The sequence below is a fragment of the Schistocerca nitens genome, chromosome 10 (genome assembly GCF_023898315.1).
Source record: "Schistocerca nitens isolate TAMUIC-IGC-003100 chromosome 10, iqSchNite1.1, whole genome shotgun sequence".
Lineage (NCBI taxonomy): Eukaryota > Metazoa > Arthropoda > Insecta > Orthoptera > Acrididae > Schistocerca > Schistocerca nitens.
The window spans coordinates 66,877,389-66,904,146 of NC_064623.1; the positions used below are offsets into that span (position 1 = coordinate 66,877,389).

General features: G+C 40.0%; 1 protein-coding gene across 3 annotated transcripts in view; it reads right to left on the reverse strand.

The window, feature by feature from the left end:
* Positions 1-6,652, reverse strand: part of LOC126210263 (1-phosphatidylinositol 4,5-bisphosphate phosphodiesterase) — a 421,472-nt gene extending 414,820 nt beyond the window's left edge. For 2 of the 3 annotated variants that reach the window (XM_049939453.1, XM_049939454.1), the window contains exon 1: positions 6,501-6,652. The gene's annotated coding sequence lies outside the window, so the exon portion shown is untranslated. The remainder of the gene's footprint in view (positions 1-6,500) is intronic. The other variant, XM_049939456.1, reaches the window with a different exon arrangement.
* Positions 6,653-26,758: the final 20,106 nt, after the last annotated feature.

Here is a 26,758-nt window from a genome sequence, read left to right on the forward strand (position 1 = left end):
GAACCTGTCAGTTGACCTCCATCCATAGGGCCCTGGTTCGTAAAATATGAGAGGTTCTCTGCAGCATAGTCGAAGAGAGGAATACGTGAAAAATATCTTCCCCTACATCCATACTCTGCAAACCTCTATGAAGTACTTGGCAGAGGGTGCGTCCCATTGTACCATTTGGTTTTTTCCCGTTCAATGCACTTATAGAGTGCGGAAAGAATGATTGAGAGCCTCTGTGCGTATTGCAATTATTTTAATCTTGTCCCCACGATTCCAATGCAAGCGATACATAGGGATTGGGTCCTTGAGTCATCGTTTATAGCCGGTTGTGGAAACTTTGTTGGTTTACGTCGGTCTTCAAGAGTCTGCTAGTTTAGATCCTTCAGCATCACTGTAACACTCTCCCACAGGTCAAACAAACCTGTAACCATTCATGCTGCCCTTGTCTGTATACGTTCAATATCCCCCGTTAGTCCTACCCGATACGGGTCCCACACAGTTGTGCAGTATTCTACAATGCGTCGCACGAGTGACATGTAAGCAATCTCCTATGTAGACTGATTGCACTTCCCTAGTATCCTATCAATAAACTGAAGTCTACCACATGCAGTACCCACAACTGAACCTACGAGATCATTCCATTTCATATAGCCTACCTACAAAGTCTTACACCGAGGTGTTTGTATGAGTTGGTCGATTCCAACTGTGATTCACTGATATAGTCATAAGGTATCACGTTTTTCCGCTTCGTGAAATGCACAAACTTTCCGAAAATTTACGGCGTGTTGCCAATCTTTGCACCACTTTGAAATCATACCAACATCTGGCCGAATATTTATGCAGCTTCCTTCAGAAAGTATTCCATTACAGATAACAGCATCATCTGCGAGCAGTCTGAGGTTACTATTAATACTGTCCACAGGGTCATGAATATACAACATGAACTGCAAGGCTTGCAAAAAACTTCCCGCACACCCGAAGTTCAAAATGGCTCTGACCACTATGGGACGTAACATCTGAGGTCGTCAGTCCCCTAGAACTTAGAACTACTTAAACCTAACTAACCTAAGAACATCGCACACATCCATGCCCGAGGCAGGATTCGAACCCGCGACCGTAGCAGTCGCGCGGTTCCGGACTGAAGCGCATAGAACCGCTCTGCCACCGCGGCCGGCACCCGAAGTTTCTTCTGCATGAGACGATGACTTTCCATCCAAAATAACATGGTGTGACCTAGCTACCAAAAAATCGTCAATTCAGCTACACATTTCACTTGATACCCGATGTGATCGAACTTTTGAATATAAGTGTAGGAGTGGTACTGAGTCAAATGCTTTTTGGAAATCAAGAAATACTGCCTCTACCTGATTGCCTTGATAAAAAAAAAACTTTAGATATGTCATGTGAGAAAAGTGAGAGTCGGGTTTCACATGACCGATGTTTTCGGAATCCATGCTGGTTGGCATGGGGAAGGTCATCCTGTTCCTCATTATGTTTGAGCTCAGAATATGTCCTAAGATTCTACAACAAACTGTTAAGGATACTGGCCGGTAGTTTCGTGGATCACTTCTACTCTTCTTTCACATGGGTGTGACCTGTGCTGTCTTCCAACTACTGGGCACGGTGTTTTGTTCGAGGGATCTACGATAGAATATAGTTAGTAGAGAGACTAACTCAGCCGCAAATTCAGTATAGAATCTTTGTTCTATTTTAACGATTTCAGCTGTTTCTCAACACCAATGACATTAACACTCAGTGGTATGAGAATTAAATTGGGACAATTTTCCTGGGTTTTCCTTCATAAAGGAACATTTCAAAACTGAGTTAAGGATTTCAGCTTTTGCTTTACTACCCTCAGTTTCAGCTCCGATCTCGCTAGGGACTGGACACTTAACTTTGGTGTCACTAACGGCCTTTACACAGGATCAAATTTCTTTGTGTTTGGTGACAGAAGGTTTAACAATATTCTGTTACGGTAGTGACTGAAGGCTTCAAGCGTTGCTATCTTGACAGATAAACGCGCTTCATTCAGCATTTACCTATAACCCTATGCTTCGTTTCACACTTATTATGCAGCAGTCTCTGTTTCTTTAGGAGTTTCTTTAAAGTGACCACATACTATAGAGGATCCAATTATGAACTGTTTACTGGCTTCATGTCTATCCAGCGCATGGTCAATTTTTCTTTCAAAATTTCCTACACATGCTCCGGCCGTCAGCTGAAAAGTTGCATGTTCCTTAGATATGACGCTATCGATTTTTTTTTTATCTAGTTGACTGAACTTAGTTTTAATTGTCTTTTGTACTCTAGTAATCATTGGTGTCACAACCGCGTCGTGGTCACTGATACTAGTTTGGATGTGGACGTCCTCAAATAGGTCAGGTCTATTTGTTGCCATTAGACCCAGTATACTTCCATCGTGAGTAGTGTTCCGTGCCGACGATTCGGTATGACTGGAGGACTTACACGTGGACTGAGGTTTTCACCAAAACCCTTAGAAGGAAAAAAAGTAAAAGACTGTAATTTGCTACAAGTAAAGATAGGCACACGGTTTAACACCAGTCAGTTGAGATCAGGGTTTACTGACAGCCTAGATGTGTTTAAATTCAAGCTGAAAACGTCATCTGATGTAAAGCTGCCCACAACAAAAGTTTCCAATGGACAGGTTTCCATTAAGCTCTCAGAAAAAAAGAGTACTCCATAATTTCCAGGAACTTATACGAGGAGCTACGGATACTGCTAAGTACTGTCAAGACCGTGTGAGAACTGACTGATTAAGGTAGATCAGGATTATTTGTAAAAGGTGGTAAGTGAAAACACAAGAACTGATAAATTTAAGACTGCCGGTAGAAATACTTGGTCTGTGGGAAACTTAGTGTGTACACGTTGGCTAACATGTCAATGGGTTTTGGCGCCAAATATAAGCAACTGTTAGAAACAGATAGTTTTTAAGGTGTACGAAAAAGATTGAGAAACCGATTTCTCATTTCTCCTTTTGTCTCAGTGCATGAACACGTATTATAATCTTTCTTGGAATTCAGTTTCTATAAGCGACATACTGCAGTTTTCGTATGTTCCTAAGTTTTCGTCCGCAGCTCGTGGTCGTGCGGTAGCGTTCTCGCTTCCCACGCCCGGGTTCCCGGGTTCGATTACCGGCGGGGTCAGGGATTTTCTCTGCCTCGTGATGACTGGGTGTTGTGTGCTGTCCTTAGGTTAGTTAGGTTTAAGTAGTTTTAAGTTCTAGGGGACTGATGACCATAGATGCGAAGTCCCATAGTGCTCCGAGCCATTTTAACCTAAGTTTTCGACGTTTGTCTTAACCTCGCTCCATATCTTGTGGTTTGTCGACATCTACTACATATTTTTGGTTGATGGGGGTAATTGTAAACATGAAATCCGGGTGAATGTAAACAAGTTTGCTGGTGACTCCAATACAGTGGTCGAGATGCCTAGAAACTATGTTAGGAAGCAATCTCCACCCAGTTACACTGTGGAGGATTTCAAAATGCTACCAAGGATGTTGGAAATTTTAACCCGATTTATGAAACTGACAAAAGGTGTGCAGTTCCGAGATATGTCATATTTCACAGGATTAAAGGCAGGAAAGTACCAACAAACAAAATAATTGGAGCTGGATGAAGCCCAGTTCTTTCTCTTGATACAGACGAAAATGCTGGAGCAAAACTGCGTTATCCATGGCATAAATAGGAAGGGAAAAGCTTAACTGCAGACTACATTACATTTGACATTATTGTTAATTGTTTAAAAATGGCGTACCAGGCGATTACTGATACCATGGTTTCGTGACTCGGAATCCGCAGTCTTCTTTAAAAATGCCTGAACTACTTCAGAAGGTCTGAATAGTTGCCAGCGACCTTGATGTTTTACACTCTTTTTTACAACGATTTATATTGTCTGTACAAATTTATAAATGGAAAAGGAGGTATCGCCTAGGCTGCATTTGTATTTAATGCTGATGAAGCCGCTTTCTGAAGAGCTCCAACAAAACTGAGGGCCACTGGGAAGAATTTGAAAGACTCCTCCTTGTCGCCAGTTCCATATAGGCTTACATCATCAATTAATCTTTCTGATATTAAAAAAAAAAAAAAAAAATCTTTGCCACAACCGTAAGTTCGAATGGACCATCACAACTTCAAAATAAATAAATATTTTGTATGATTGAATAAGGATCACGAGAGTTTATATTTCCTTGAACAAATGAAAATTTATGAGTTTTTAATGAGAATATGTCTTAATACTGCTAATTTTCACATGTGATTAAGACACCAAGAGTTTTTGATATCTCTGTATTTCTTCAAACCGTCATAACTTTTCAAATGCGCTTAATTATTCTTAATTTTTCTTTTAATTCTGATCCAATACAAAGTGAACACTATGGAAATTGTAAATATGTATAAAAATTAATGTGGAAAAAGAACAATTTAAGCAACTCTAGGCTCATATTGTTTCATTCCTACAGGTATACCAAACCAGTAATTTTGATATCCACAACTACCCCACTCAGTGGGGTAAATGTAAATAACCAATTAAAGGATGAAGTAAGTTAAAATGTGTACCCGAAAATCCACATTTAGATGAAAGAAAGATGTAATAATCAGACCAATATTCACATTTGTGATAACTGCTACTACAGGCTGTGTAGAGAGAAATATATCCAAGATAAGTAGAAAATCTTTATCATTATCCTGGTCTACCTTATAACATGTATAGGGATGTGTACAAACGCCTATAATGAAAACGAGTACACAGTGTTTTTATATTCTGTGTCCAAGTCATTTTCACCACATATTAGGCAGCAAAAGCCACATATTCCAGGTGATTGATTGGAAACTTAATGCCACCCAATTTCTCTAACTTTCTAAGAGAATGTATGAGGGCTAGTTTTACAAATGTCTATTTGTTAGTTTTTCGGTCAGGTGCACAATTGGGACAGAAAATAATTTTTACTGTCTCCAGAAAAATAAGATTTTTGGAGATATTCCGTTATCCACTCAGTGATTCAATAACGATACATTGTCCCAGTAAGAAAAGGTGGCAGCACGTTAACCATTCATACACTTTCACATTTATCTTAAGTCACTTTTTTTCCTTGGTGATGTGTATTCTACTGCACAATCCAGTGAGAGAGGCACTTATCTTGAATTATGAAAAAAGTCGTATAAGGCTACGGAAACGCTATTTACAGACAATTAACAAAATCTCAGGCAAATAGTCTAAGTAACTGCAATGCTACAACCGGAAGGTACACGAAGGCATATAAGCAAAGAATCATCCATAACTACCATGCAAAGCCTGTCTCAAAACATACTGGCAGTTTACGTTCACAACTGTTATCACATGCCCGTTCCGGAAACGCATAATCTTAATGAATTCTTTTCCGACAAGCGTTTGCAACTATCACACAGTACTATTATAAATTTGCTTCAAAACTTTTAATGCTGCACCTTAATGTGTGCTACAACATGTTCCAAACATGTTGGAAGATTTTGACAATGTACCAGGAACTTTACAGTTGTGCTTGGTCTTAAAATTTTTTCAGATCTCGGAATTGCACACGTTTTGACAGCTTCACGATAAATCGGGTTAAAATTTCCAACATCCTTGGTAGCATTTTGCAAATCCTCCACAGTGTAACTGGGTGGAGATTGCTTCCTAACATAGTTTCTAGGCATCTCGACCACTGTATTGGAATCACCAGCAAACTTGTTTACATTCACCCGGATTTCATGTTTACAATTACCCCCATCAACCAAAAATATGTAGTAGATGTCGACAAACCACAAGATATGGAGCGAGGTTAAGACAAACGTCGAAAACTTAGGAACATACGAAAACTGCAGTATATCGCTTATAGAAACTGAATTCCAAGAAAGATTATAATAAGTGTTCATGCACTGAGACAAAAGGAGACATGAGAAATCGGTTTCTCAATCTTTTTCGTACACCTTAAAAACTATCTGTTTCTAACAGTTCTTCCCTCTTGAGGCACTTTCGATAGCGGTAAAAAAGGGTGATTAGCGTGATATATAATTCCCTTTACACTTACTACGACCTCGGCTACACTATTATTTTACAGGAACAATGCCTACCAGATTTTGCACTTCACTTCACTAACAATTTGTGGGTTCCGTTGGTGTTTCAGGAAACTGTTACTTATCAATCAACACTAAAAAATATTATATATAACAACATTTTTAACACACTGCATCAGTTACAAGATCTATTGTTTTACATCAGGCAGGAAAAACAGATGTTCTCATAGTTTGTTTACTTTAAGATTGCCATTCTAGTTGATTTCATACCAGACATACAACCATAGTTATTATTTCATGATCTGCCACACATATGATGTCATAGTCGAAGATTTCGACATTTACGTTACAGTCGTCACTTTCTGCAAAGTAAAGCTAAAATGTTCTACTGTACAACGCACAATTACAGCTGAGCAGTCATAGTCTTTCAAAAAGCAATTACTTTTACTTAGCACTTACCTTCGCGCGTCGGTTGATATGAAGAGTTACATGAAAAAACATTAAACGCGGCGTCTCACAGAACACTTACATTTTAGGACACACTATCACTCCAACCACAACACTTATTCATCCAGTATAACCATCTCTTGCCACTGCTTAATGACAACTGCTTTTGCGCCTGCGCCAGCTCGTTGAGCAAAGAGTAGCAGAGAGATGTAACGAAGGAGCGTGTAATTATGTTACGTAACTTAAGGAAAGGAGGATCCGAGGCGGGAAATTCAAAGTTTCAACTATACGTTTAGCACATTAGGTGTGGAAGTGAGGTTGAAACTATTACTATCGAATAATTTGGAAGTAAAGGTTAAATTTTTCTCTCATACAGAAGGTAACAATTTATTGTTTGCCGGTACGTTAGAAAACACAGATTTTTTACCTCCAGTATAAATTATTGTCTCACAGGCACTTTCAAAAAATATAAAAGCACTACCAATCTTCAAAACATAGTTCTTCAAAACAGCATGTATCCACAGTGTTAAGGAATTTTTTGAAACTAGTCCAAAATAATTACAAAGAAACCGTAGTGTGAAGACAATGTTCTGAGAAATGGGCTACATATACCATGTCAATGAAAAGCATACCCAAATTTTTTTAATGATTGATCAACATTCAGGCATTGCAGCAGAAAGCGAAACTGGTTGCCTGTATCTTGTAAATTAAATTAATAACGAAGTTTTTATTTTGGTTCTTATAACCAATGGAGCTCTTCTATGGGGAAATTGCAGCAGCTCAAAAACTGTATCCAAGTGGCAAAAAAGTCTATCAGATGTATAGCAGAAAACACTACCAAAACTATCCTGTAAGTATCACTTCAAAGAGCTCAATATTATGACAGTCCCAAGCCCCTGTGTGTATAGTTGCCTTCTCAGTGTTAAAGAGACTTTAAAGAATTTTAACCTTAAGATATCCGTACATGATCACAACACAAAAACTGGACAATCAATTGATATACCCTGCAGTGGGCTAGCTGAGGTCCACCATAGCCACAAATATCAAGACCCCATATTTTTTCAATAGATTCCCAAAACCTTCCCATTATGTTCCCTACAATACATTTATGAATATTCTAACAGAATGGTTTAAAAAGGAAGCAGACTACTCCATAAAATCGTATTAGCAATCAGATTTAAGTGACATGACGTTCTGACTACTGTCATATTAAATTGTAATAAATTACTGATTACAAGTTTCCTGTATACACTGAAGAGGCAAAGAAACTGGTTCACCTGCCTAATATCATGTAGGGCCCCTGTGAGCACGCAGAAGTGCTGCAATATGACATGGCATGGATTCGACTAATGTCTGAAGTAGTGCTGGAGAGAACTGACACGATGAATTCTGGAGGGCTGTCCATAAATCCATAACCACGTTACAAGGCATCCTAGATGTGCTCAATAATGTTCATGTTTGGGGAGTATGGTGGCCAGAGGAAGTGTTTCGACTCGTAACAGTGTTCCTGGAGCCACTCTATTGAAATTCTGGAGATTTGCGGTGTCACATTGTCTAGGTGGAACTGTCCAAGTCTGTTGGAATGCACAATGGACATCTGGACATGCACCACACCATTACAGAGCTTCCACCAGCTTGAAGAGTCCCCTGCTGACATGCAGGGTCCATGGATTCCTGAGGTTGTCTCCAAACCATTATACGTCCATCTGCTTGATACAATATGAAACGAGACTCGTCCGACCACGCAACATGTTTCCAATCATCAGCAGTCCGATGTCGGTGTTGATGCGCCCAGGCGAGCAAGCTTTGTGTCATGCAGTCATCAAGGGTACACAAATGGGCCTACAGCTCTGAAAGCTCATATCGATGATGTTTCATTGAATGGTTCACACGCTGACACTTGCTGATGGCCCAGCATTGAAATCTGCAGCAATTTGCAGAAGGGTTGCACTTCTGTCACATTTAACGATTCTCTTCAGTCGTTGGTCTCGTTCTTGCAGGATCTTTTTCCAGCCTCAGTGATGTCAGAGATTTGGTGTTTTACCTGATTCCTGATATCCATGGTACACTCGTGAAATGGTCATACAGGATCTTGAAAGAAGCAACATCAAAGAATCAGAAATAGCAGAAAGAAACCGTTTTAAAACAAAATACTAAATTTGGAAGGCTTTCAAAGCAGAAGAAATAAAAAATCGGGAACAACACGGACAGAAGAAAGGAAGAGACTTCATGGGGAGAAAAAGAGGGAATACTGGAAAAATAGGAAACAATAACAAAGGAAGAAGAGGTACTGAAGTTGTTAACATGATCCTAGTTGGTAAATACGATGGTAAAAAAAAAAAAAATGGCTCTTCAAAATCTAGACAGCAACTCGAGTCTTAAAATGAAGCATAGTGAAATGCTGAAACTGGTAGCCTCCAAAATAAAATAAAATAACATCTTAAGTTACATGGCTGTTGGTGAATTTCATTGACATTAATAAATACAGATGTGTTTCATTTACTTCAGCAGACACTGCATATGCCACCAGCACAGTTAAATTTAATAATACATCCCCTAAGTAGATTAAAGAATTGATCATACCACTAATAAGCATTAATTCTGCTGTCAATGATGGTGTTTCTAGCAAAATATTAAAGTCTTGTGATAAAGTACCTCTAATTACGGACCCATATCACACCTTTCAATATTTTCAAAAGTGTATGTCAAAGTGCCCTATAGCAAAACAGTGACTCTTTTAACTGAGAAAAATTTATTAACCAACCCTCACTTTGACTTTAACAATGGATTCTCCACATAGTGAGTGATACAAGATCTCACAAACAAAGTGCTAGCAGAAATAAAAAAGAAAAAGATCTCCTTACTATAATCTGTAACTTTGCCAAAGCCTTCAATTGTGTGGGTCACAAAATTTTGCTTCGCAATCTAAATTTTTATGCCATTAATGGCGTCTATCTTGCACAGATGGAATCTTATCTCCATTACAGAAAGCGGAAGGTCTCACTAACAGGCCATATTTCTAGCACAATACAATCTCAGACAGGCAAACATAATACACTCCTGGAAATTGAAATAAGAACACCGTGAATTCATTGTCCCAGGAAGTGGAAACTTTATTGACACATTCCTGGGGTCAGATACATCACATGATCACACTGACAGAACCACAGGCACATAGACACAGGCAACAGAGCATGCACAATGTCGGCACTAGTACAGTGTATATCCACCTTTCGCAGCAATGCAGGCTGCTATTCTCCCATGGAGACGATCGTAGAGATGCTGGATGTAATCCTGTGGAACGGCTTGCCATGCCATTTCCACCTGGCGCCTCAGTTGGACCAGCGTTCGTGCTGGACGTGCAGACCGCGTGAGACGACGCTTCATCCAGTCCCAAACATGCTCAATGGGGGACAGATCCGGAGATCTTGCTGGCCAGGGTAGTTGACTTACGCCTTCTAGAGCACGTTGGGTGGCACGGGATACATGCGGACGTGCATTGTCCTGTTGGAACAGCAAGTTCCCTTGCCGGTCTAGGAATGGTAGAACGATGGGTTCGATGACGGTTTGGATGTACCGTGCACTATTCAGTGTCCCCTCGACGATCACCAGTGGTGTACGGCCAGTGTAGGAGATCGCTCCCCACACCATGATGCCGGGTGTTGGCCCTGTGTGCCTCGGTCGTATGCAGTCCTGATTGTGGCGCTCACCTGCACGGCGCCAAACACGCATACGACCATCATTGGCACCAAGGCAGAAGCGACTCTCATCGCTGAAGACGACACGTCTCCATTCGTCCCTCCATTCACGCCTGTCGCGACACCACTGGAGGCGGGCTGCACGATGTTGGGGCGTGAGCGGAAGACGGCCTAACGGTGTGCGGGACCGTAGCCCAGCTTCATGGAGACGGTTGCGAATGGTCCTCGCCGATACCCCAGGAGCAACAGTGTCCCTAATTTGCTGGGAAGTGGCGGTGCGGTCCCCTACGGCACTGCGTAGGATCGTACGGTCTTGGCGTGCATCCGTGCGTCGCTGCGGTCCGGTCCCAGGTCGACGGGCACGTGCACCTTCCGCCGACCACTGGCGACAACATCGATGTACTGTGGAGACCTCACGCCCCACGTGTTGAGCAATTCGGCGGTACGTCCACCCGGCCTCCCGCATGCCCACTATACGCCCTCGCTCAAAGTCCGTCAACTGCACATACGGTTCACGTCCACGCTGTCGCGGCATGCTACCAGTGTTAAAGACTGCGATGGAGCTCCGTATGCCACGGCAAACTGGCTGACACTGACGGCGGCGGTGCACAAATGCTGCGCAGCTAGCGCCATTCGACGGCCAACACCGCGGTTCCTGGTGTGTCCGCTGTGCCGTGCGTGTGATCATTGCTTGTACAGCCCTCTCACAGTGTCAGGAGCAAGTATGGTGGGTCTGACACACCGGTGTCAATGTGTTCTTTTTTCCATTTCCAGGAGTGTATGTGGAGCACCACAGGGATTGGTGCTGGACTCACTTTGTTTCTAATCTCCATAAAAATCTTTCAATGACTTTAAAGTGTAATTTGAAAACTGTAATGTTTGTGACAACACAAGCATACTCTACTGGTCACCCCTTGGGTCAGGATTTTTAGTGGACATGGAGGCTGAGCAGGTGATGAGGCAATGCTGGTGATGCAGGAGGTTGAGCTTGGGAGCTAGTGCAGGTGTTATAATATGCCCTAGGGTGTCAGTGAAACAGCGTTGTCTGGAAACATATTTACTCCCTTTGTCAGAAAAGTCCCAGGACACGTTTTTAAAAAAAAATAGAAAATTGCACTTAGGAAGTAATGATCCTAGCTCCTATCAGAGTAGTCCCCTTGACTATCTATGCACAGTTGCCATTGTTTCTGGAGGTCTTGGGTGCTAGCAGGGAAATTTTCAACTTTGATGCTTGTAAGCTCATTTGTCACAGCCTGTTGGATGTAGATGATATCGTGACGAGGCTTTCCTTTCAGTCACCTTTTCACTTGCGGAAACAAGAAAAAATTAGAAGGTGGGAGGTCAGGTTAATAAAGCAGATGTGGGATGGCAATAACAGAATGTCTGGCCAGATACTCGGTAACAGATAAAGCAGTATGGAGTATTGCAATGTGACGCAGTAAGAACCGGTCCTAAAAATGCCACAAATCAGAGCGGTGAAGTCGAATTGCTTGTTGTATGACTCCTCTGTAAAGAATTTGGTTTACTGTTTGACCTGGAGGAACATACTCACACTGAACTAAATATTTACTGTCAAAGAATGCAATCAATATTGTCCTTGTTCTTGAAGGTTGTCATTTGACTTTTTTCGAGGCAGGTGATCCAGGACTCTGTCATTCAGCATTTTGATGCTTTGTGAGAGGGTCATACTGGTAGCACCAACTTTCATTCCTAGCAATAATCTTCAGCAGAAATGTGGGATCACATCTGGCTCTATCCAGTAGATCAGCAAAAATTCTTTATCTTTCTTCTTTCTGTTTGTCTGTTAGTGTGTGAGGGATGAGTTTTACATTAAGTTTCCATTTCTCTTCTTTGTGTAAAACCTCATGACACACATGACGATTCAAATTAAGTTCTTCTGATATTGCACACGCAGTTACATGGTGGTCTCAAGGCAATAACTACCTTACATTCTCCACATTTGCATTGGTATGTGCTTTAGATGGGCAACCAGCTCTGAGATCGTCTTCCACTGAATCTCTACCTTCACAAAACCTTTCATGCCACTCGAAAACATCAGTTCTTGAAATTGCCTTGTCTGCATATGTTTGCTTAATCATTATCCAAGTTTCACTAGCAGTTTTCTCCAGCTTAACACAGATCTTAATGTTCACTCTTTGCTCACAATCAGCATCCAATGTGTCACCATAACTAATGCACCAAGCATCCAAACAGTATATTACTAAGCACAGCTGTGCACCCTAGTGAGTTTGTGTGGAAACATGGCCAAAGTCATTCCAAAGATGCACATATACCAGATAACATAAAAACAATGTTTGTTCCTTTCAATTATTGCAAACTTAGAAACAAAAAAAATCTGTCCTGGAACTTTTCTGACAAAAGGAGTATTGGAGTATTATTTGTGATTTTACAGTGCAGACTGTCGTCTCCAGCACAGGCCTGCCAATAACTCGTGTAGCCCCCCCCCACCACCACCCGCCGCCACCAGTGCTCTCGAAGACGGATGTGCGTGTAAGTGGGCACTGACAGCATATCACATACGGTGGGTGTCGCAAAGGTGGAAAACTGGGACCCATATTGGCAACACATTGTACTGCTAGGGAAGTGGCACTCAGATGCCTTGCCCAACAGGTTAAAGGTGGTAGTTTGCAGTCACTCGGTATGGCCCTTCACCAGAGGAAAGCCCAGGCTCAGCCTCATCTTCTTCGGCCACGGATGTAATGCAAGAGCAGTGGCACCTCGTAGCAGCTAAGTTCCACTACAGCTATCTGGCTCGGTCTCAGAGATGAATACATTTCTCTGTGGAAGGCAGCACATCACAATTCACCAATCGAGTTATCCTGTAACTACCGAGACTGTCATTTCAGTAGAATCAGAGATGCAGATGGGATGACCAGACATTGAACCTGAGCCTTCCAAAACAGTCATATTTAAGCCAGTAATGTCATCGCAGCCAACAAAGTGGTAATTAGTCCTCATTATCCGAAGGTTTCACTGGACTTGTCCCCATTTTGGTGTCTCAGTTATTGTCAGTTCCCCTAGCCTTCATATTTTCTGTTAGTGGTTGGGACACTGTGGAGCGGCTGCACTCAGTGGTTGTATGTTACAGCTCCGTATTGCAAGGCTCGTAGAATGATGAACTGGGTGATGTCATACTGTGCCATTTGCACTCCTCGATTATGGCTCGGCTCAATGTGGAAATGTGTTACGAGTGCCGCTCTGCCGTCTGCAGTGTTCACAGTCTATGTGTGTGGCAGATATCAGTTGTGAGAAACTGAATGAGGTGGGTCTGATTCTCTGCAGTCTGTGCCAAGTAATAACTAAAAACTTGTATGCATACAAATGGTACAAGCCAGACACAGTTCTGTGCCAATCGATAAGTTTAAAAATTTATACACACACCTGGGACTTGGGACTGCTATGCGACAATACTACTCGAGAGTATAAACTCGACCCTAGCAGATATGGATCAGATGATAACTGAAAAGGTCTACAAACAGATCTCAGGCAACAGTTAAATCCCAATCCCAGACAGACTCATATTTTGCAGTTTCAAACAAGCAAAGATGATCTTTTTGCACCAGAAGTAGAAATTAATGCTCAAACACTGAATGAAGCACAGGGTCTCAGTCAAATTCCTTGGGGTCCATGTAGACAAAAAGTTAAAATGGAGGCAGCACTTCTTCTCTTCTTCTTCTGTAGTGGTCAATCCAAGGATTGGTTTGCAACAGCTACAATGGCAGCTTGTCTCCATTCTGTGCGTCTTTCAGCTTTTCTCTTCATTTCTTTATAGGTGTTACATCCCACATCTTTCACGATTTGATCCATGTACCTCAGTCGTGGTCTTCCTCTTGGTCTTTTTCCCTCGACATATCCCTCTATGATGGTGTTCAGGAGTCCTTTATGTCTTAATAGATGGCCTGTAAATTGCACTCTTCTTTTAACAATGAAACTCCAGAAGCTTCTCTTCTCACCTGCTCTTTCCAGAACCACTTCGTTTGTGACCTTGTTGATCCATTTTATTTTCAGCATGCGTCTATAGCACCACATTTCAAAAGAATTTAGCTTCTGCTGTTCCTCTGTCCCGAGAGTCCATGTTTCACACCCATAGCATGCCACACTCCACACATATGATTTCAAAAATCTTTTCCTGGTTTCAAGGCTGATGCTCTTAGATGTTAATATGTTTTTCTTCTTGTTAAAAGCAGCCTTTGCTTGAGCTATTCTACTTCTCACTTCTGCCTTGCTCCTTCCATCCCTGGTAATATTACTGCCCAGATAAGTAAATTTATCAACTTGTTCAAGCAGTTCATTGCCTACATGAACTTGGACTTTCACTTGATCTTCTTCTTTGTCGCATGCCATTACTTTTGTTTTTGCTTTATTAATTCTCATATTATATTCTTCACCCATAACTTTATCCATTCTATTCAGTAGGACTACAAGATCTTCTTCACTTTCAGCCAGGTCAGCTATATCATCGACATATCTTATCATATCTATTCGTTGGCCATGAATTACTACACCTGTCTGTGAATTTTCCCCTACTTTTTTCAGCGCCTCTTCAATGTATACGTTAAAGATAACAGGGGATAGTGCGCAACCTTGTCGGACACCTTTCTGTATCTGCACCTCTTCTTGTTTTGTCCGTCCATGGATAACTGCTGTCTCGTTTTTTTACAGGTTCCATATCATTTTTCTATCTTTATGGTCTAGTCCTACTTTTTTGAGTACCTCAAACATCTTATCCCATTTAACATTATCAAAGGCTTTCTCTACATCTACGAAAGCTATGTATGTTTTCAGGTTCTTATCTAGTCGTTTCTCTATTATTAGTTTTAGAGCAAATATTGCTTCTCTGGTTCCTCTATCTTTCCGGAATTCAAACTGGTCTTCGGAGAGTGTAGCTTCGACTTTTTGTTCTATGCGTTTTAGGATAATTGAGGTTAATATTTTAGAGGCGTGAGTAACTAGGCTGAGTGTCCTATAATTTTCACATCTTGTAGCATTTGCCTTCTTTGCAGTGGGGATCATAATGTTTTTCTCAAAGTCTGTAGGAATTTTACCCTGCTCGTATATGTTGAAAACAAGATTATACAACTCCTGATTCAGTTTTGCTCCTCCAGATTTCAGAAGTTCGGCTGGGATATTGTCTATACCAGGCGATTTGTTGTTTTTCAATTTTTTCAGAGCTAGTTCAAACTCTACCTTTAATATAGGTTTACCTATGTTGTGTGCATCTACTTCTGTTTCTTCTTCCATGATATTTTCAGACAGGTCTGGTCCGCTGTACAGTGTTCCTATATATTGTTTCCATCTTCTTGCAACTTCATCATCGTCATCCAACATATTGCCATTTTCATCCATCACAGCCCTTCACTAGTTTCTTCTGTCTCCAAAGCAATGTCTCACACATTTATAGGCCTTGTCGATATTTCCCTTGCTCATGTTGTCCTCAACTGAAATACAGCGATCATCAAAGTATTTTTCTCTTGCTTGTTTTGCCTCTCTGTTAATTCTGTTTTTCAGACTCTTGTATTTCTCTTGGTCTTCCTTCTTCACAGAATTTTTTAATTTCCTTCTTTCTTCCATCATATTTAGTAGGTCATTAGTGATCCATTCCTTCCTTTTCTCTGTCCTTTCTTTTCCTATTACTTCTTCTGCTGCTTCTAAAATACCAGTTTTTATTTTTTCCCAGCTGCTTTGGATGTCATTGCAGCCCTGTGTATTTGTTTTGTTGTCTGTTTCTAGTTGATAGTGCTTCAGTGTATTTTCGTTTTTCAGGTTTGTCAAATCCCACTTACATGTACTTCTTCTTTTAATGTTCTTGAATTTTAGTTCAGTCATCATCATAACGAGTATGTGGTCACTTTCCACATCACAGCCTGGATATGATCTGCTGTCCTTAACTTGGTTTTTAAATCTTTGCTTCACTAATATGAAGTCAATTTGATATCTGTTAATGTCACCAGGCATTTTCCAAGTATATCTTCTTCTTGGATGATGATTAAAGAAGGTATTTGTAATGCAAAGTTTATTTCTTTGGCAGAATTCTACAAGTTTATCCCCTCTTTCATTTCTTAATCCTAATCCAAAATTCCCTGCCACATCCTCTTCTTTACCTTCCCCAACAACGGCATTCATATCTCCCATGATGACAAGGTTTTCAGCTCCTTTAATTCTGCCAATTACTTCTTCAAGGTGGTCATACATCATGTCGATTTCATCATCCTCGTGCCTCGTAGTTGGCATGTATACTTGGATTATGATTGTGTCTCTTGGTTTAGTTTCCAATCGGACATATCCTCTCACTATGTTGAACAAATCCTTTTACTCTTAACCCCATCTCTTTATTGAGGATAATTCCCACTCCTGCAATCCCGGGACTGTCTTGTGCTGTTCCAGTGTGTATGATTGTGTAATCCCCTGACCAAAAGGCGTCAGCGTTTGGCCATCTCATTTCTGAGACTGCCAGTACATCAATATCCATTCGTTTCATTTCCATTTTCAAGTTTTCCAGTTTACCACATTTAAGAAGTGAGTTGACGTTCCATGTTGCTATCCTTCTTACATTAATGCTTCTGGGTTCTGGTATCTCTTTAGTTGTCCCCACCCGGAGATCCGAATGGGGGACTATTTTACCTCCAAAGAATTTAACCAAAGAGCTTTCCATCATAAGCTGTTGATACTTGGGATACCCACCCGGGTCTTTAATGGAGTGGTTTCCCATTGCCTTCTACATTCTATGCCGTTGGCCACCTTGTGGCTCCTCCGCCTTTAGGAGCAGTTTCCCACCCCAAGGGCAAGAGAATGCCCTTCCTTCTAGCCACTCATCCGCCCTCCTAGAAGGCCGTTGGCACTTGATAGAAGGTAATCTCCCTATCCCGGGAGATATTCGGCTCAGTAGAAGTATAGGTTGGAAATGGAAGACCCCTAGCCCTCGAAACCTAATAGCGTCAGGGTCGGAAAAAAAAAAAACAAGAGTTGGCCGAGGGTGGCCAAATAGGAAAGATAAAAGTGAGGAGCCTGGCATAAGTAAGTGGAAGCAATGCCAGGACTCAGCTCGGGACTTTCCAGGCAGACTTTGCCTCCTTGCACAGGGTTCAGAATGGGCTTACTTAATACAGTGGTACAATATTCAACGAGGGTCTATCAAATGTAATCAAGACATTGGGAATCACTACTAATTCAAAAGAGAAAAACATATCTTATCAGCCACTTTTTCTACAAGTCCTCCCCCCCCCCCCCCCCATCGCCCCGTGAACCATGGACCTTGCCGCTGGTGGGGAGGCTTGCGTGCCTCAGCAATACAGATAACCGTACCATAGGTGCAACCACAACGGAGGGGTATCTGTTGAGAGGCCAGACAAACGCGTGGTTCCTGAAGAGGGGCAGCAGTCTTTTCAGAACCAAAACGGCCTTGCTGTGCTGGTACTGCGAATGGCTGAAAGCAAGGGGAAACTACAGCTGTAATTTTTCCCAAGGGCATGCAGCTTTACTGTATGGTTAAATGATGATGGCATCCTCTTGGGTAAAATATTCTGGAGGTAAAATAGTCCCCCATTCGGATCTCCGGGCGGGGACTACTCAAGAAAACGTTGTTATCAGGAGAAAGAAAACTGGTGTTCTATAGATCTGAGCATGGAATGTCAGGTCCCTTAATCGGGCAGGTAGGTTAGAAAATTTAAACAGGGAAATGGATAGGTTAAAGTTAGATATAGTAGGAATTAGTGAAGTTCGGTGGCAGGAGGAACAAGACTTTTGGTCAGGTGATTACAGGGTTATAAATACAAAATCAAATATGGGTAATGCAGGAGTAGGTTTAATAATGAATAAAAAAATAGGAGTGCGGGTTAGCTACTACAAACAGCATAGTGAACGCATTATTGTGGCCAAGATAGACACAAAGCCCATGCCTACTACAGTAGTACAAGTTTATATGCCAACTAGCTCTGCAGATGATGAAGAAATTGATGAAATGTATGACGAGATAAAAGAAATTATTGAGCTAGTGAAGGGAGACGAAAATTTAATAGTCATGGGTGACTGGAATTTGGTAGTAGGAAAAGGGAGAGAAGGAAACATAGTAGGTGAATATGGATTGGGGGGAAGAAATGAAAGAGGAAGCCGCCTTGTAGAATTTTGCACAGAGCATAACTTAATCATAGCTAACACTTGGTTCAAGAATCATAAAAGAAGTTTGTATACCTGGAAGAATCCTGGAGATACTAATAGGTATCAGATAGATTATATAATGGTAAGACAGAGATTTAGGAACCAGGTTTTAAATTGTAAGACATTTCCAGGGGCAGATGTGGACTCTCACCGCAATCTATTGGTTATGAACTGTAGATTAACACTTAAGAAAATGCAAAAAGGTGGGAATTTAAGGAGGTGGGACCTGGATAAACTGAAAGAACCAGAGGTTATACAGAGTTTCAGCGAGAGCATAATGGAACAATTGTCAGGGATGGGGGAAAGAAATACAGTAGAAGAAGAATGGGTAGCTTTGAGGGATGAAGTAGTGAAGGCAGCAGAGGATCAAGTAGGTAAAAAGACAGGGGCTAGTAGAACTCCTTGGGTAACACAAGAAATATTGAATTTAATTGATGAAAGGAGAAAATATAAAAATGCAGTAAATAAAGCAGGCAAAAAGGAATACAAACGTCTCAAAAATGAGATTGACAGGAAGTGCAAAATGGCTAATCAGGGATGGCTAGAGGACAAATGTAAGGATGTAGATGCTTATCTCACTAGGGGTAAGATAGATACTGCTTACAGGAAAATTAGAGAGACCATTGGAGAAAAGAGAACCACTTGTATGAATATCAAGAGCTCAGATGGAAAACCAGTTCTAAGCAAAGAAGGGAAAGCAGAAAGGTGGAAGGAGTATATAGAGGGTTTATACAAGGGCGATGTACTTGAGGACAATATTATGGAAATGGAAGAGGACATAGATGAAGATCAAATGGGAGATACGATACTGCCTGAAGAGTTTGACAGAGCACTGAAAGACCCGAGTTGAAACAAGGCCCCGGGAGTAGACAACATTCCATTAGAACTACTGATGGCCTTGGGAGAGCCAGTCCTGACAAAACTCTACCATATGGTGAGCAAGATGTATGAGACAGGCGAAATACCCTCAGATTTCAAGAAGAATATAATAATTCCAATCCCAAAGAAAGCAAAGTGTTGACAAATGTGAAAATTACTGAACAATCAGTTTAATAAGCCACAGCTGCAAAATACTAACGCGAATTCTATACAGATGAATGGAAAAACTAGTAGAAGCCGACCTCGGGGAAGATCAGTTTGGATTCCGTAGAAATGTTGGAATACGTGAGGCAATACTGACCCTACGACTTATCTTAGAAGCTAGATTAAGGAAAGGCAAACCTATGTTTCTAGCATTTGTAGACTTAGAGAAAGCATTTGATGATGTTGACTGGAATACTCTCTTTCAAATTCTGAAGGTGGCAGGGGTAAAATAGAGGGAGCGAAAGGCTATTTACAATTTGTACAGAAACCAGATGGCAGTTATAAGAGTCGAGGGACATGAAAGGGGAGCAGTGGTTGGGAAGGGAGTGAGACAGGGTTGTAGCCTCTCCCCGATGTTATTCAATCTGTATATTGAGCAAGCAGTAAAGGAAACAAAAGAAAAATTCAGAGTAGGTATTAAAATCCACGGAGAAGTAATATAAACTTTGACGTTTGCTGATGACATTGTAATTCTGTCAGAGACAGCAAAGGACTTGGAAGAGCAGTTGAACGGAATGGATATTGTCTTGAAAGGAGTATATAAGATGAATATCAACAAAAGCAAAACGAGGATAATGGAATGTAGTCGAATTAAGTCGGGTGATGCTTTGGGAATTAGATTAGGAAATGAGACACTTAAAGTAGTAAAGGAGTTTTGCTATTTGGGGATCAAAATAACTGATGACGGTCGAAGTAGAGAGGATATAAAATGTAGACTGGCAATGGCAAGGAAAGCGTTTCTGAAGAAAAGAAATTTGTTAACATCGAATATAGATTTAAGTGTCAGGAAGTCATTTCTGAAAGTATTTGTTTGGAGTGTAGCCATGTATGGAAGTGAAACATGGACGATAAATAGTTTGGACAAGAAGAGAATAGAAGCTTTCGAAATGTGGTGCTACAGAAGAATGCTGAGGATTAGATGGGTAGATCACATAACTAATGAGGTGTTGAAGAGGATTGGGGAGAAGAGAAGTTTGTGGCACAACTTGACTAGAAGAAGGGATCGGTTGGTAGGTCATGTTCTGAGGCATCAAGGGTTCACCAATTTAGTATTGGAGGGCAGCATGGAGAGTAAAAATCATAGAGGGAGACCAAGAGATGAATACACTAAGCAGATTCAGAAGGATGTAGATTGCAGTAGGTACTGGGAGATGAAGAAGCTTGCACAGGATAGAGTAGCATGGGGAGCTGCATCAAACTAGTCTCAGGACTGAAGGCCACAACAACAACAATTTCTACAAGTTGTCTGAATATCTAGGTCTGAAGATTGAATATTTCTGTGAGCTACATGGCATGTAGCAATGATTGTTTTAAAGGTGAGTGACAAGTAACCAAGTACTCTAAACAGTCCTCATTATTTATAGATGTAAAGAATGTTTTCTTTGAAAAGTACCACCGTAATCATCTAAATAATAAGCTACTAATAGTGGGTGAACAATAGCTCTACAGTCAAATTGAGGAGGTAGCAACATTTTTCAGAGAAGCATCTTTCCTACTAATTCCCTCCATTCAGTTCAGATGGCATAAGTGTAAACAGCATTAAGCACTGTAGTGATAGTCTACTCTTAATACAGTATACAGATTAGGTTTCCATAGAAACTAAAGTTATCCATAATGAAGGCACCCTACAAAAAGTATGGTACAGCTGACTTAATAATTATAGAGCAGTGTCACTACTCACAGATTTTACTAAAGCAATTGAAAGAGTTAAGTATAAAGTGCTAGCTGATTCCCTGGAGTGGAAAAAAAAATATATTGACTAATGCTCAAGCTGGGCTTAGAAAGAACACATCAACAGAAGCACCATTCTTTCATTTCGTGAAATTAGTCCTAAATGCATTGGTGATGAATGAATTAAGCTGTGGGATATTCTTAGATTTATCCAAAGCATTTGATCTAATCAGCCAGGACTTCCTACTTACAAAACTGGATTGTTATGGAATCTGAGGGCAGACATTTAAATGGTCCAAGTCTTATCTCTCTGCTAGACAACAGAAGCACAACAAGCTCAAACTCTTATGGGATTCAGCAAAATGTCATGAGTGATAAGGATATTGGGCGAGGGGCACTGTGTTAGTAACGTGTGGATAAGATGAGAATTTGTGTCTGATGGGAGGCGCACTTGAGTAAGCAAATTGATGGTGCATTTGGACTTCTGACTACCCTCCAATGATCCTCGACATGCAGCTGTTGTAGAAAGTTAGAACATAAATGTTGATGTTATTGAGACAGCAACCAGCCACAAATTTATTTTAAATTCCTTTATTAAAAAGGTACCGGTACTGGTTTCAAATTATTACAATTCATTGTCAGACAGCTTTCATGCTTTCTTCAGAATATGTGCTGCATTTTTTACTGATCACTTATCCTAAAATATAAATAATACACAATTATAAGCACATCACAAAGATGGTTGTAACTCAATATTAATAGTAACAACAGTCTTTTCACAGATGATGCAGTTAACTATAATCAAGTTGTGTCTGAAAAAAGCTGCATGTATACATTCACTCAGATCTTGAAGAAATTTTATAGTGGTGCAAAGATTGGCAACTTGCTTTAAACGTTCAGAAATGAAAATTATGATTTGATTTGATTTATAGATCTATTTTCATCTACAGCTGCACAATGTGCAAGAGATATTTAGATTTTTGTGTTTAATATTAACAGTTTTACATTAATATACCTTTGTACATAATAACACACATTAATATATCAATTATTGATGAATACTTAAATAAATGTTGTTATGCTACATACAGAGAGATAAAATACAAATGTTCTTCTGAACAAGACTACATTGGGTTAACGTAGAAACATTTATTTTTGTTGGTATTCATTTACATTGTAAAAGCAGTGCTCAACCAAGTATGACTTCAATTTAGATTTTAAGTGACCAATGTTTTGTACATGTTTAATAGTATCTGGTAAGGCATTGTATAGTTTGATACTAGGATGGATAAGACCATTTTGAAATAACTTTGTATTGGCGCTTTGAACATTTACATCCAATTTTTGTCTTGTATCATAGCTGTGTATTGTGTGATTTTGAGTGATGAGTGGTCTTTTTGTATGTAAGTTTTGCTTTAAATACTTTATATTTTCAAGTGTATATATGCAAGGAAGTGACAGGAATATTCTTTTTTGAAACAATGGTCTACATGATTTGCAATTATCTACCCCTACCATTATTTTTGTTTTTGAATTTTGAATGTTTTGATGGCATCTCCAGAATTTCCCCAGAACATAATCCCATACAGGAGGTGAGAGTGTACAACTGCATAATATACACACTGAAGGGTTTTTAGATTAGATTAGTTTACGTTCCATAGATCTGTGCTGAGGAGATCCTCGTGGATGTGGAACATGTCATTTTTTTTTTAAAAAAAAGCTGAAATAACAATACTAATAGTATGAATATATACAATACATCATTTGTTTCTATTAAAAAATTCGTCAATGGAGTAGAAGGAGTTGGCCACTAGTAAGTCTTTCAGGCTCCTTTTAAACTGATCTTTATTTGTAACTAAATTTTTTATGTTTACTGGCAAATTATTGAAGATGAGTGTTCCTGAGTAGTGGACCCCTTTTTGAACTAAAGTAAGAGCTTTTAAGTCCTTGTGCAGATCATTTATGTTCCTGGTATTGTATGTATGAACTGACTGTTTGTTGGAAAAAGAGATATATTATTTAGGACAAATTTCATTAATGAGTAAATATACTGAGAGGCAGTAGTTAGTATACCCAGTTCTTTGAAGAGGTTTCTACAGGACGTCCGTGAATTTACTCCACAAATAATACGTATTACACGCTTTTGGACTCTGAAAACTTTTGTTTGACTTGAAGCCAAAATATTATACCATATGACATTATGGAATGAAAGTAGGCAAAGTATGCAAGCTTTTTCATTTTTATGTCACCTATGTCTGCTAACACTCGAATTGCAAATACAGATTTGTTAAGGTGTTTCTGCAGTTCTGTGGTGTGCTCTTCCCAACTGAATTTATTATCAAGTTGTAATCCCAGGAATTTAAGACTGTCAACCTCTTCTATCTGCTCTTCTTCGTATTTTATGCATATGCTGGGTAGAAACCTCTTACAGGTTCTAAATTGCATATAGTGAGTCTTTTCGAAGTTTAATGTCAGTGAGTTGGCTTTAAACCATTTATTAATATCCATGAAAATATCATTAGCAGATCTTTCTAGAACTACACTTGACATACTATTTATTGCAATACTTGTGTCATCTGCAAACAAAACGAACTCTGCTTCTGGCAGTGTAACTGATGAGAGATCATTAATGTACACAAGAAAAAGCAATGGCCCTACGATGGATCCTTGTGGGACACCACATGTAATTTCTTCCCATTCTGATGATGACTGATGACTTAATTCACTAGTCCATTGCACTGACACCCTTTGTTTCCTGTTAGTGAGGTATGACTTGAAGCATTTTGCAGCACTGCCCGTGACACCATAGAATTCTAATTTACTTAAAAGGTTGTTGTGGTTCACACAATCAAATGCCTTTGACAAATCACAGAAAATACCTGCTGCTTGTAGCTGGTACAATTTTTTTATGTATGTAACACAAAACAAGAAGTACTTAATTTTTTGTTCATTTGCTCAATATATGCTTTCCATTTCAAGTTGTCTTGTAGATGAAGTCCAAGAAATTTGGTACAGGCTGTTTTGGCAATTGTCTGTCCATATAGCTTTAGATTGGGCGGTATCAGATTTTTTGTTTGTACTGTGTGTATATCCATAGCTAAAGTTTTTCCAGTGTTTATAATTAAGTCATTGTCATCAAAGTAACATGTTAGCCTGTCAGTGGCTTCTCTTATGTGTTTTACAAGTGTTTCTTCCAAGTTTCCTGTAATTAGACCACTCGTATCATCAGCAAATTGAAATATTTTGCTGCTGTCATTGCTTATTTTTAGATCATTTATATAGAGTAAGAACACAACAGGACCCATTACTGATCCTTGTGGCACTCCGTATTTAACAGTCAGTAGCTTGGAATTATATTTCCTAATGACATTATCCCTTTCCTGACCTATTTCCACAAATTGTTCGCTGTTCTTAAGATAAGAGCTGAGCCAGTTGTTAGCTGTTCCCCTAATGCCAATATTTTCCAGCTTGTGTAGCAATTTGTCATGATTTATGGTGTCAAATGCCTTCGACAAATCTAAAAATATGCCCACGGTAAGTTTTTTGATGTCTAATGCTATCAGTGCCTCTAATAGAAAGGAGTGAACTGCTGATTCAGTTGAATGGTTTGCTCTAAATCCATGTTGAGATTCTGACAGAATGCCATTATCCTTTAAGAAGTTTGTTACTTCTTATTGAAAAGCCTTTCTATTATTTTTGAGAAAATAGACAGAAGTGCCAATGGTCTGAAGTTGGAAATATCATCTTTGTTTCCTTTCTCATATAATGGCTTCATTTTTGCTATTTTCAAACATGAAGGAAAAGTTCCTGTAGCAAAAGATAGGTTACATAGGTGAGTTAAGGGCGCAGTGATCAAGTCCCCACATTTCTTTATAATGAAATCAGGTACATCATCTATGCCTGCAGAGTGTTTAATTTTGAGATTTTTTATTGTAACGTGTACTACTTCTACATTTGTTGGGAACAGAAACATTGATCTGATTGAGACTTTTTCCTGTTTTTGTATGCTGTTTTCTATTAGAGGTCTGTTGTAGTAGTTTCTCTGTTACATTTATAAAATAGTTATTAAACATATTAGCTACTTCCTGTGGGTTATTAATGTTTCCAAACCAGCCTTTAATACTATATTATTAACTCTATTTTTGTAAGATTTGGTTTCTTTCTTTACAACTTGCCAGATTGCTTTGGTTCTGTTTGAAGCATCTTCTATGTATTTGTCATTGTCTCATTTCTTTGCCTCATTTATTATTCTATTTAAGATAGATTTCACAAAACGAGAAACTGTAGTATCCTTTGACTACGACATAAATGGCCAGCAACTGGAATCAGCCAACTCACACAAATACCTGGGTGTAACAACTTGTAGGGATATGAAATATAACAAACACGCAGACTCCGTTATAGGTAATGAAAGCAGCAGATTTTGTTTCATTCGTAGAATACTGAGTGAACACAATCAGTTTGCAAAGGAGATTATTTACAAAATGGTTGTGCAACCAATGCTAGAATGTTCCTCAAGGATATAGGAACTGTACCAAATAGGACTAATGGGGGATATTGAACGTATACAGAGAAAGGCAGCATGAATGGTTACAGGTTTGTTTGACATGTGGGAGAGTGTCACAGAGTTGCTGAATTAACTGAACTGAGAGACAGTTCAAGGTAGACAAAAGCTATAAAGCCTGCTTACAAAATTTCAACAGCCAGCATTAAGTGTCAAATCTAGGAATATACTGCAACCCTCTATGTATCACCCCCATAAGGATCATGAAGACAAGATTACACTACTCACAGCATGTATTTCATGAATAGCTTGTATAATGGGACCTACCCTCTGTGATGCACTACACAGCGGTTGGCAGAATATATATGTTTTTGTAGATGCAGATTAGGACGCCTATAGAACCTGCTACTGTTTAGCAGATGTGGTGCAGTCGTGAGACACATTGGCTGGTCAGGCTCTTCATTTGTGTCATACCCTGTGACTGCAGTGGAGCAAGGAGAGATTCTGTGATCTCAGTTATGTGGAGGTTGTGACATTAGCCTGCTTTATTTCTTCATTGATAGTCCTCAGTGTCGATGTACTGCATTGTTACACTGGCTGAAAATAGGGTGTGGAAGTTCAACATTGACTACTGTAAATGATGCAGACAACAATTGCACAGTAGAGTTCCACAGTTCTTTACTTTCACTGTTCACAACCCCGATACACTACTGGCCATTAAAATTGCTACACCACGAAGATGACGTGCTACAGACACGAAATTTAACCGACAGGAAGAAGATGCTGTGGTATGCAAATGATTAGCTTTTCAGAGCATTCACACAACATTGGTGCCGGTGGTGACACCTACAATGTGCTGACATGAGGAAAGTTTCCAACTGATTTCTCACACACAAAAAACAGTTGACCAGCGTTGCTTGGTGCAACATTGTTGTGCTGCCTCATGTAAGGAGGAGAAATGCATACCATCACATTTGCGACTTTGATAAAGGTTGGATTGCAGCCTATCACAATTGCGGTTTATCGTATCGCGACATTGCTGCTCGCGTTGGTCGAGATCCAATGACTGTTAGCAGAATATGGAATCGGCGGGTTCAGGAAGGTATTACGGAACACCGTGCTGGATCCCAATGGCCTCG